The 13,440-nt window shown below is 38.0% G+C and overlaps 1 protein-coding gene across 16 annotated transcripts in view; it reads right to left on the bottom strand.

The window, feature by feature from the left end:
• VEZT (vezatin, adherens junctions transmembrane protein) overlaps nt 1-13,440 on the bottom strand; it is an 81,674-nt gene that overhangs the window by 55,579 nt on the left and 12,655 nt on the right. For 5 of the 16 annotated variants that reach the window (XM_054526244.2, XM_024256030.3, XM_054526242.2 and 2 more), the window contains exon 2: nt 1,510-1,578. The gene's annotated coding sequence lies outside the window, so the exon portion shown is untranslated. 16 annotated transcript variants of the gene reach the window in all.

Here is a 13,440-nt window from a genome sequence, read left to right as displayed (position 1 = left end):
CAGGGGATAAAACAAAACAGGAACAGTTTTTCCTAAGAAGTTTTATCTTGTGATACTTCTGATAAAACCACGGTTCATCAAGCTTTCAACATTACCAAGGAAATATTGAGTGCTCTGGTACTTTCTAGGTATGCTCTGTTTCCAGAAAAATCCTCTCCCTGTTTCAGCTTCCTTAAGCACAAAGTTAGAATGCTATGGGACTCTTAAACTTGTTCAGGTAGTAAAATAAAACTCACAACACTCTGAGAAACAAGATAAAAAGGTGGTATTTTTATTTTTTATTTTTTGAGACAGAGTCTCCCCCTGTCACCCAGGCTGGAGTGCAGTGGCACGACCTTGGCTCACTGCAACCTCCACCTCCTGGGTTCAACTGATTCTCCGGCTTCAGCCTCCCAAGTAGCTGGGATTACAGGCATGCACTACTACACCCAGCTAATTTTTTGTATTTTTAGTAGATATGGGGTTTCACCATGCTGGCCAGGCTAGTCTTGAACTCCTGACCTCAAATGATCCGCCCACCTCAGACTCCCAAAGTACTGGGATTACAGGCATGAGCCACCATGCCTGGCCAAAAGTGGTATTTTAAAATACAGAATTTTGTGCTAAACCAAATGCCATCTTATGCTAAAAAATAAGCTAAATACAGAGCATGGAAATCCTGCAGATCAAATTATTTAGTTTCTATGACTCAAGGTTATATCTAAATAAATAATGAAATGCATTTGTCTTTGAAAAAAAAAAACACCAAAAAAAATTACCAAATTTCTTCAACAAATAAATGACTTTTAAAAAGGTGAGAGGCAGGAGACTGAGGTGGGAGGGAGGATGGTTTAAGCCTGGGAGGCAGAGGTTGCAGTGAACTGAGATCGCACCATTGCACACCAGCCTGGATGACAGGGCCAGATCTTGTCTCAGAAAAAAAAAAAAGAGGCAAGAGGGTGGGGAGACTAAAGGGACGTATCACCCAAATGTAACGTAGGGACTTGTTTTGGATCCTGCTTGGAACAACTGTAAGAAGGCATTTTTGAGAATTTAAGGAAGCCCAAACACAGACTAGGTATTAGATATTAGGAAATTATTATTAATTTTGTCAGATGAGATAATTATATTGGGGTTATCATTATTTATTTATTTAGAAACAGGGTCTTGTTCTGTCACCCATGCAGTGGTATGCATAGCTCACTGCAGCCTCAAACTCCTGGGCTCAAGGAATCCTCCCACCTCAACCTCCTGTGTAGCTGGTACTACAGGTATGTGCCATTATGTCCAGCTAATTGTTTTTTATTTTAGAGACAGGGTCTCACTATGTTGCCCAGGCTGGTCTCCAACCCCTGGGCTCATGTGATCCTCCCACCTCGGCCCAAAGCACTGGGATTATAGGTGTAAGCCATTGTGCCTGGCCAGAGTTATCTTGGAAAAGGAAAAAAAAAAAAAAAGAGTTCTTAGTCTGTTTTGTGTTGCTATAACAGAATACTTGACACTGCATATTTTATAAAGAAAGAAGCTTACTTAGCTCATAGTTCTGCGGGCTGGGAAGTTCAAGAGCATGCCACTGGCTTCCAGCAAGGGCTCTGCTGCCTAGATATAATATGGTAGAAGGTCAAAGGGGGAGTGGGTATGTGCAAAGGGGCCAAGCACTAAGAATGTCCTTACTTTATAACAACCTGCTCTTTCAGGAACTAATCAGTTCCCAAGAGAACTAGTTCAGTTTTGAGAGAGCAAGAACTCACTCACTATTGTGAGAATGGCACCAAGCCATCCATGAAAGTGGAGCCTAGTGACCTAAATGCCTCCCATTAGGTCCTACCTCTTAAAGGTTCTACCTCACAACATCGTTGCATGGCAATTAAATTTCAACATGAGTTTTGGCAGGGACAAACCACACCTAAATCACAGCAAGTACTTGTCTGTTAGAGATACATACTGATACATTTACAGGTGAAATTAGGTAATGTCTGATATTTGCTTTTTTTTTAAATTTATTTATAACAGGCCAAATGGGAGTCACATGGTATTTGCTTTAAAATATACCAAGAAAAAAGATGGGGGAGAGGGAGAGGAACAGATGAGACAGTTTGGTAAAATGTTAACAGCTGATGAAGCTGAAGCTGAGTGATGGGTAAATGGAGCTTTTTTTTTTTTTTTGAGATGGTGTCTCTCACTCTGTCACCCAGGTTGGAGTGCAGTGGCACTATCTCTGCTCACGGCAACCTCAAAGTGATCCTCCCATCTCTGTCTCCCAAGTAGCTGGGACTACGGGTATGCACCACCACCCCCAGCTCACTTTTTGTATTTTTGGTAGAGATGGGGTTTCACCAGGTTGCCCAGGCTGGTCTGGAACTCCTGAGCTCAAGTGATCTGCCCACCTCAACCTCCCAAAGTGCAGGAATTACAGGCATAAGCCACCAGGCCTGGCCATGGAGTTTTCGTTGTAGTATTCTTTCACTTAAAATACAGTTTTAAGGTCTATAATAAAAGTCTTTTAAAAATCAGATGCTAGGTTTTCCTAAAGTCTGGTATAAAAGGCTTAAGAAAATACTATGGAACAAAAATGTAAACTCAAAAAAATTCAACTTATTATTATAATCTGGGGAAAATATCATTTTACTGATTTTTTTTTTTTTTTTTTTTTTTTTTTTGGTGAGATGGAGTTATGCTCTTGTCGCCCAGGCTGGAGTGCAATGGCGCCATCTTGGCTCACTGCAATCTCCGCCTCCCAGGTTCAAGTGATTCTCCTGCCTTAGCCTCCCAAGTAGCTGGGATTACAGGAGCCAGCCACCACGCCCAGCTGACTTTTGTATTTTTAGTAGAGACAGGGTTTCACCAGGTTGGCCAGGCTGGTCTCGAACTCCTGACCTCAGGTGATCCACCTGCCTCAGCCTCCCAAAGTGCTGGGATTACAGGCGTGAGCCACCACGCCCGGCCCATTTTATTAGATTTTAAAACACTCCACACGTAGTCCCAGCTACTGAGGATGCCTGTTTGAGCCCAAGAGTTTGAGGCTGTAGGGCCTATGATCACACCGGTGAATAGCCACTGCACTCCAGCCTAGGCAACATAGCAAAATCCTGTCTCTAAAAAAGAAAAGAAAACAAAACAAAATAAAAACCAGAAAAAACCCATTAGAGTCTTACAAACTTCCATCTAATAGTCTCAGGTGATTTTATTTTTATTTTTATTTTTTTTAGAGATGGGGTCTCACTATGTTGCCCAGGCTGATCTTGAACTCCTGGCCTCAAGCGATCCTCCCACCTTGGCCTCTCAAAGTGCTGGGATTACAAGTGTGAGCCACCATGTCCAGCTCAAACTTCCATCTAGCAGTGGTACTTCCATAGTAGTGGTACTTTTAATGTCTATTGAAAGAGAATATGACAAAAAGCAAATGTTAATATAGATAAGATCTAAAATAAATTTATGAGTTAATCACATGTGTATCAACTAGTGTAACTTCTACATGTGCTATATTTTGTGTTTATTAGAAAAAATTCAGAAAATGATGAGCAAGTATTTGGACTTGCAAACTTCCTGCAACAATATCTACACTTTTTAATATTTTCACCAAGGTCAACAAGTATCAAAGGTATCCTCTAGCAACATGATTTCAAGGTGCTAGTCTCAGTGGAGGCACAAATAAGTGTCTACTTACCTGTCAATTTGAATTATTCACATTTTCTTTCCACAAACTAATATAAAGTTCATGGAATAAACTATTCTCAATTATGTGATTTTTCTGAGCCATGTTTTAAAATCACCATTAAACAAGACAGTTAAAAACAAAAAGCAGAAACAAAAAAACTACTATGTTCTTATAAAGCAGTTGTTCTCAAAGTAAATCATCACTGCACAACTCCCCCTCCCCACATTTGGCAATTTCTGGAGACATTTTTCACTGTTAAAACTGAGGGGTGTGCTAGGCAGGGTAGCTCATGTCGGTAATCCCAGGACTTTGGGAGGCCAAGGCAGGAGGAACTGCTTGAGGCCAAGCGTTTGAGACTATCCTAGGCAATATAAAGCAAGACCTTGTCTCCACTAAAAATAAAAAAATTAGCCAGAAATGGTGGTGTGTGCCTCTGGTCCCAGCTACCTGGGAGGCTGAAAGTGAAGGACTGCTTGAGCCTGAAGTCAAGGCTGCAGTAAGCCATGAAAGACTCGTCTCAAAACAAACAAACAATCTGTTGGCAAGGCACAGTGGCTCACACCTATAATCCCAGCACTCTGGGAGTCCAAGATGGGTGGGTCACTTGAGGTCAGGAGTTTGAGACCAGCCTGGCCAACATGGTGAAACCTCGTCTCTACTACAAAAAAATACAAAAATTAGCCGGGCATGGTGATGCACATCTGTAGTCCTAACTACTTGGGAGGCCTGAGGCAGGAGAATCACTTGAACCCGGGAGGCGGAGGCTGCAGCCGAGATAGCGCCACCGCACTCCAGTCTGGGCAATACAGCAAGACTCCGTCTTAAAAAACAAAAACAAAACAAAAAAAAAACCCAAAAAACTGTGGGGTGGATGTGAGCAGCGCTACTGGTATCTAGTGTGTAGAGATCGGGATGCTGCTCAACATCCTATATTGCACAGGACAACCCTCACAAAGAGTTATCTGGCCCAAAGTGTCAATAGTTCTAAGGCTGAGAACCTGTTTTTGAGTATAAGGAATCAAAGATTGAAAAAATCACAAAAAAATACGTAGCCTAGCAGCTGCTTTCATTATTTACTTTTTATTTTGGGATGATGACTGATTTGAAAAGCAATGAACAAAATGGAAAATTAGTTGTTTTTCCATGACTTGCAATGCTCAACAGCCTGTTGCAAAAACTCAACAGGCTTTCTAAGAGTGAAATGAGTTACCTTCAAAATAACTGCATTAAAATTTACGCACTGAAATTTTAATCAGCTACTAATATAAAACCAAAATAATTATAGCACTTGGTTACACTAAGTATTGTGATGATCAATATGAACCTTTAAATAGGCTGAGAAATGTTATTACAGTATTAAAAATATCTGAAGAAAATAATTTTCTATATAACATCGTTTTACTCCAGTAGAGCCTTAAATTTTAAAAACTTTAAGAATAGCTGAGCTAAGCTGTTGGGAGATTATTTCTACATAAACTTCATGCTCATCTAACTGAACTTCAGTCTTCCAATAAAAAATTTTCCTTATTTAAAAAATTCTGTTGGGGTGTCAACATAAGAAAAGAAGTGCAAATCTGACTATCTGGGCCATAGATATTAACTAGTAAAGTTAGATATCTCAATAAACCTAGCCTCTTCCACAAATGGCACTTTACTGAATGGTTTCTTTTGGATATTGACACACTATTAATATCAATACTACAGGTCCACAATCCAGCACATCTACTGGGCTAAGAACAGTCAATGATTGTCTATCTTCCAACTCAGTAGTCATTGTTGCAACGTTTCTGTTTTCCTCTTTTCTTTTTTTTCTCTTTCTTTCTTTCTCTCTCTTTCTCTCCTTCTTTCTTTCCCTTTCTTTCTCTCTCTCTCTCCTCTCTTTCTCGCTCTCTCTTTCGAGTCTCCCTCTGTTGCTCAGGCTGGAGGGCAGTGGCACAATCTTGGCTCACTGCAACTTCCATCTCTCAGGTTCAAGTGATTCTCCGGCCTCAGCTTCCCGAGTAGCTGGGATTAAAGGTATGCGCCACCACATCTGGCTAATTTTTGTATTTTTAGTAGAGATGGCGTTTCACCATGTTGGCCAGGCTGGTCTCAAACTCCTGACCTCAAGTGATCTGCCCTCCTTGGCCTCCTAAAGTGCTGGGATTACAGGTGTGAGCTACCGTGCTGGGCCCTATGTCACTTATTCTGTCTGTCTGAACCCTCCGAGCTCTTCACACTAGCCCTGATGCACCCTTGAGACTCTCTCCTTCCCTTTGTCAGAAGAGCTGATCTCAGAGCCATATACCCTTTCAGAAAAGCAATGTGTAGTCTGCACTAACTACTGGCCAAATTCTGATTCTGGTCCCTCACACTATCTATTCTCTCTTGTAGATGGCAATGATTGAGTGCTAATAGCATTCCAGGATAAAGATAATCTGGATAGAAAAGGGACAATCATCATTTACTCCTTTATCACTAGCCAAATATTTATTGAGCACCTACTCTGTGTCAGGCACTAGTTACTTTAGTAGTTCTCTGCCATTAACTTCTCTCTGGGGATATACAAGAAAAGTTAACTTATTTCATCTGTAAAAGGACACTAAGCTCAACTGCTCAACCTCAGTTTGTTTGTTTGTTTTTCACTGCCTTGCTGCTTTTATACTAAAAATTTAAAAAATACAAAAAGATATAAAATGAGCAATAACTTTGTTTTTCCTACCTTAGTCCCCTAGTTTCTCACCCAAAAGGTAATAAATATTTAGCTCATGAATGCTTCCCCCAAAATTTAGTATCCACTTATATATGTATGAATAGCCTTCAAAATTTCTATACAAATGGGAATATACTATATACTTTTCTCTGCACTTGGCTTCATTGAATGTATTTTAGAGACCTTTCCATATTGGGACATATATTGTACCTTATTCCTTTTTAGTGTCCTTATAGCATTTCAATTCTATGAATCTATCATGATTTATTTATCCAGTCTCTTGCTGTTGGATAACTTGGACTACAAGAAGTATAAAAAATGAAAACATTTAATAAATGTGTTTAAGTATTAAAATCAAAATAACTTGATTACTGATTGAAATGGTTGGCAATGGAGGGATCAAGATTAAGATTTCTGATTTGAAGAATCAGGTGGTGCTATTTAATGAAATATGAAACAGTGGTGCAGCAACAAATCTTGAGGAGGAAGGGGATGTATTAGAAGTGCCTGTGAGATGGTCAAATGTGAATGGCTTAGACCTAAAATATCTGGAGGTCAGGAAAGTAGCCACTGAATGTATAGATTCAAGTTTTTAGCATATAAATATGGTGGCAAACTCATATGACATACCAGTATAGAAACACATGTAGTCTGTAAGATCAACTAGAGATAATGGTAGGAGAAGACAGGAAGGCCCTAACAGAGTTACTATATATATTTTAGAAAACAGTAGAGCCAAGCTTGAAAAACAATGTAGTGACACTAAAAATAGTTAACATTTGCTGAGTTGCTTATTTACTAGGCATTGAGTTAAGCATGTTTTATAATACCTCATTTAATTCTAACGACTCTATAAAGAGGTATTTTTATTATTACTCTCATTTTACAGATGAGGAAACTGAGTCATAAAGAGGTTATAACTTGCTTAACGTCACCCATCAGAATATAAACCCAGTTAGTCTGATTCCAAAGCCCATACTTTTAAACTATAATATAAAATTGTCTCTTTGAGAAAAATTGAGATGTAAAAGAAACAACCTCTCTCAAGTTCACCATATATATCATATGTTATATTCTATAAGGTTCAAAATGCTCAACCCTGCAAGGCATAATTTTTAATTCAATCCTATTTTTGTCTCTCTTCAAGCTAACTTCATCTTAAATTGTCCCCTTCCAATGGTGGCTTTAAGTTTCATAGAAGCTACAGAATCTGGGAACATACCAATACAGACTTTTTTCTCGTGAGAACATTTTGGAAAATGCTCATATAAAATTGGTGTTATTATGATTTACAGGCTCCATGACTTTTATCCATCCTTCAGCGAGAGCTCTATACTTATTAGCCTAAGGCTAATATAAAGTAGCAAATGGGAAGAAGTCAAGAAATTTTAAGGTATAAACTCAGAGAAGAGAAATAATCAAGAGGCAATGGATTACCAATTTAGAAATTTAGTTTCCAAGGGAAACAGAGCCACAACAGACACCAACATGAACAAGATAATGAAAACAAAACAAAACAAAATAATATTCCAGTGCTGTGTTTTCCCAAGGCTATGGGGGCTATAAGTGGTGAGTGTTTGATAATGACCCTTGATCTTCTCCCACTGCCCATTTCTGAGGTTACAGCAAGTTTAACCTCTGGTTTGGTGATGTCAGTGGAGGCTGATAATTCTGCTTGATACTACCCAGATGCACAATTTTCTCACAGGAGGATGATCCAGTGTAGTTCCTATCTGGTTGGTTGATTTCTTTTCCACCCATCTCCCCACAAACAACAGCAGTAGTAAACATTTATTGAGTACCCAGACAGGGCCAGGAATTAATCTAAGTATTTTTTTTTTATGTACAAGCCTGTCTCATCTTTGCAATAACCTTATGAGGCATGGCTCATTTTAGATATGAGGAAACTAAGGCACAGAGAGACCAAGGGAACTTGCCCAATGTCACAAGGACAGATAGTACTAAATAACAGAAGAGGGATTTTTCTGAGTCGGAAAAACCTGATAGATTCAGTGCTGTTACCTACCCCATCATATTGCAAATAATTTTGAGTAAACAAGTTCATTAATTTGGTCTAATGAAGTACTGTGTATAGTTGTTTGTTTTATTTAACTAGAAACTAAACTTGTAATTCTAAATCTATTTAGCAGATTAAGTTAGAAAACTCAAAATAGGCTAGCATTATTCTCCTGATAATATCTACATTTATTCCCAATTGCCTTATTTTTGCTTCAGATGAGCTATAGTTCACATGTAAGAATTCAGTAGGAGCCGAGCACCATGGCTGATGCCTGTAATCCTAGCACTCTGGGGGACCAACATGGACGGATCACTTGAGGTCAGAAGTTTGAGACCAGTCTGGCCAACGTAGTGGAACACCGTCTCTACTAAAAATACAAAAATTAGCTGGGCATGGTGGTGAGAGACTGTAATGTGGGCTTATTGTAATCCCAGCTACTCGAGAGGCTGAAGCAGGAGAATCACCTGAACCCAGGAGGCGGAAGGTGCAGTGAGTCAAAATCATGACACTGCACTCCAGCCTGGGCAACAGAGAGCGACTCCCTCTCAGAAAAAAAAAAAAGAATTCAATAAGAGCATTTGCCTCACGTTACACAAGGTTAGAAACTGGCTGCAAAGATTCTTGGGGACTACAGAAACAATGGTACTCTAGTCTTAAAAATTACTTTCAAAACTAGCTTAATGGGTTTTAAAAACAACTCATTGAAAATGGAGGCCCGGCGCGGTGGCTCACGTCTGTAATCCCAACACTCTGGGAGGCTGAGGCAGGCAAATCACCTGGGGTTAGGTGTTCGAGACCAGCCTGACCACCATGGAGAAACCCCGCCTCTACTACAAAAATACAAAAAATTAGCCGGGAGTGGTGGCGCATGCGCCTGTAATCCCAGCTACTTGGGAGGCTGAGGCAAGAGAATCATTTGAACCCTGCAGTGGGGGGCAGTGGGGAGGTTGCGGTGAGCCCAGATCGCGACATTGCACTCCAGCCTGGGGGACAAGAGCGAAACTCTGTCTCAAAAAAAAAAAAAAAAAAAAAAAAAAAAAAAAGATTATTGATAGAAAATTCAGCTAACATGATGCAACAGTTTTTTAATTTACAATAAGCCCACATAAACCAGTAAGAATATTTTTTTAAATTGTAGAAATGGGTAAAGGATATAAAGAAGCAGTTTAGAGAAAAAAATACAAATGGGTCAATATAAATGAAAACATGTTAAACTTCACCTTTGAAGAAATGCAAATTGAAACAAAGATACAATTTTTACCTATTAGTTGGCAATAATTAAGAAGTCTGAGAATACTCACTTTTGGCAATGTGGGAATACAGATACATCATACACTATTAGTAGGAGTATAGGTATAAAAATATAAATGTAAATATCCATTGAACTAGCAATTTTACCACTAAGCTTCCAGTCTATGAATATAATTATAAAAGTATGCAAAATATACATACAAGAACATTGACTATTACTAGCCATTTAAAAACCCCATTTATGTTTTAAAAAACCCACAAAATGGAATTATACAATATATTTATGTATGTCACACATATATATGTATATATACATACACATATAGATAAATGTAATTGCGCTGAGAATAATCTGAAAGAAAATATACCAACATTGGCCAGAGACAGTGGCTCACGCCTGTAATCTCAGCACTTTGGGAGGCCGAGGTGGGGGGATCACCTGAGGCCAGGAGTTTGAGACCAGCCTGGCCAACATGGTGAAACCCTGTATGTACTAAAAATACAAAAAAATTAGCCAGGCGTGGTGGCACACGCCTGTAGTCCCAGCTACTTGGGAGGCTGAGGTGGGAGAATCACTTGAACCTGGGAGGCGGAGGTTGCAGTGAGCCAAGATTGCGCCACTGCACTCCAGCCGTGGCAAGAGAGTGAGACTCTGTCTCAAAAAAAAAAAAAAAATAAAAATAAAAAATAATTTAAAAAAGAAAATATACCAACGTGATTACAGTGGTACTTCTGCGGGGAAAGGTGGACTTGCAAAGGAAAAGGGGGATTAAGGGAGAGCTGATCCTTTCCCTGTATTATGTGAATGTTTTACAATGAGAACATATTCATGTGTTATCTGTGTGGAAAAAGGTAGTTAAGGTCTGCTAAGAAAAAAAAAAAAAGAAAAGAAAAAAAGAAAGTACCCAATTACATGTGAGTTTAGTAAATGAATAAAATGAGCCAATACACTTTTCCATAAAAAAACTAACAATGGGGTGGATGCAGTGGCTCACCCCTGTAATCCCAGCACTTTGGGAGGTCAAGCCATGCAGATCACTTGAGCAAAGGAATTTGAGACCAGTCTGAGCAACATGGCAAAACCCTGTCTCCACAAAAAATACAAAAATTAGTCGAACATGGTACACACCTGTGCTCTTGGCAAACTCAGGAGGCTGAGGCAGGAGGACCGCTTGAGCTTGGGAAGTAGAGGATACAGTGAGCCGAGATTGCGCCACTGCACTCCAGCCTGGGCGACAGAGTGAGACTCTATCTCAAAAAACCCAAAAAATAAAACAAACAAACAAACAAAAAAACTCAAACCAAACCAACCCAAAAACTAATGCTCTACTTCAACTGTTACACATTCCTTCATTTAAAATGTCAGTATGATATCTAAACCACACTATCAGGTTTGGCAAAATGCTAACTATTGTCAGATGTCAGATGTCATTTGGGCCATGCAGTCCATATTAAACACAAAAAGCAACAAGAAAACACAGGCACACCAGCTACTAACAGAGAAGAGAGTATGAGGCACAAAGCATTGGCACAAAAGCCTGAAATTGTGTAATGTTTGAGAAGTAACTTTGTTAACACAGACTTCCCACCTATATGAATCTGTGCTTATTCTGGTTCAAAGGATCAAAAAGCCTTTGATTTCCATTCCCAAGTTACAGAATTCACCAAGTTACACGTAACTTTTCTTCAAGTTTGTACCAACTTGTAATTTCTCTGGAAAAAAAGTATTCTCTATATACTACCATGTAAATTACATATTTTTTAAAGTTTCTACTATGCCAACAAAACCTCTAAAAGATCTTTAATTCAAAATAAAATCTCTAGGGAAAAGGTATCTGCAACTAAAGGGATTTGATGGGAAAATATTTGCCTGAAAATTATTATGTGTTATTTTAAAGCATTTAAAAAAATCTTTTATCTTTGAATATAGCTTAAAGCTATAGGTCTAAATGTGACTATCACATATAGAACAACAATATATTGTTTTTGGAAAATACCACTGAAAAGGATTAAACTCCTGTTGTTAATTGCTATGATTTCCATGTTTTTCCAGGCTAGCTGCAGAGTATCACAAAATAAACTGACGAGTAAAACTATAACAAATTATAAAAGGCAGTGATTTTTCTCAATTTTTAATGAGGAATCTACTTAAAAGGCTAAATCTCTGTCAAAATTAACAAAACCCCATGATGGAAAATAAATTTCCCCATAACTGTATTGCCAATGTAGTAAATTTCTATATAGACTTTTCACTTATCTTTAATTCAGTACACAATCACAAAATATAATCTGAAATTAACTACTTCATGCCTTTATCTCCCTTAAACCTTAGATAATATCATAGGATATTAAAGATATAAAATAATAGGAAATGCTTTTCGGAGCTTACACATTTCAACATGATTTCTAAATTAGTATACCAAAGCTCCAAATTCAAGCATTAATTAATTAATCAGCAAAGTAAAATCTAATCATAAAATCTAATTTAAAGAGATTAAGCTAAAAGGGTCCATTAAAATTGGTCCAACTAATTAAACTACTCACAGACAGCATGGTTCTAATTTCTCCAGTTGACCTAAATGAAAAATTTACTGCCTCTTGTCCATATTCTTTTTTATCCACACATTTCTTTCTTTGATGATTCCCACTTGTTTCTCCAGAAGAACTACAGTACAAAATGGCCACTGAATTGGAGGGCGTGCCTCTGTCATTACTAAGCATTTTCCTATCAGAAGCAGCCCTTTGAAAAAAAATCTGAACATTATTTCTTCAGTGCTGTTATTACTCAGCAACTACAGACGAAGGTAATAGGAATACTGGAGTTTTAAAAATGCCTTCAAAGGATGTTTTTAGTATTAGTGTTTATTTAAAAGTTTTTAAATAAACCAAGAAAAAGTAAGACACATATATTAAGAAGTTTGGCTGCAGGCTTCTAATATTTTCCGCTGAAATCCTATCCAATGATTCTGATATGAGATGTAATAAATAGCAAACATTTTTAAAAAGAATAACCTTAAGATTTTTCTATACAACAGTACAAATGTACTCAAGTGCAATACTACCTAAGTCCAAAATCTAAATAAAAATCAAACATACCCATCAAAAGACTAAGAGATGCAATGGGAGAAAACTGACTTACACAGCTTTTATACTCTATTGACTAAAAAGCAAGGACAGCAGTGGATTGTCTTAACTAAATGGAGAGAAGTCAGCAATGGTAGATTGATATCCCCTTGGTTCTGATGCTACTTTTAATATTATTTGAAATCTAGCTAATTAACTCGCACATATCGGTCACTTAAATGAATGCACAGCAGAAGCAAGGAGAGGAAGCAAAACTTCATTTTCAACTGCTTTAAGACAAAGGCCAGAAGATCAAACACAATTGACAAAATGTTGGATGTGAGGAGAGCATGCAGTAAACTTTAATATAATGTTTGGATATTACGAGATAACATCCAACTTTATTTCCTTTGCTTCTTAATCCAAAATAAATAAAAAAAAAAAAAGGAGAGATAACTGGACACAATGGCTCACACAAGATGAGGTGAGAGGAGAGGATAGCTGGAGCCTAGGAGTTCAAGGCTGCAGTGAGCTATGACTGCAACACTTGTACTCCAGCCTGGGTGACAGAGTGTGACTGTCTCAAAAAAAAAAAAGAAAGAAAAAGAAAAAAGCAAAAAAAAAAATCCATTTTCATAAAGGTCTTAATGAGATATAATATTAAAAGTTGTGGATTAATCAGCAAAAACCTCAACAATAAGAGATAGGAGGCTATATTCTGTCAACTAAATAAATTACAATGCAGATTTTAAAATAAAGGATGTCCTCAAATATATT

Source organism: Pongo abelii, chromosome 10 (assembly GCF_028885655.2).
Source record: "Pongo abelii isolate AG06213 chromosome 10, NHGRI_mPonAbe1-v2.0_pri, whole genome shotgun sequence".
NCBI lineage: Eukaryota > Metazoa > Chordata > Mammalia > Primates > Hominidae > Pongo > Pongo abelii.
This window is presented reverse-complemented; position numbering and strand designations above follow the sequence as displayed.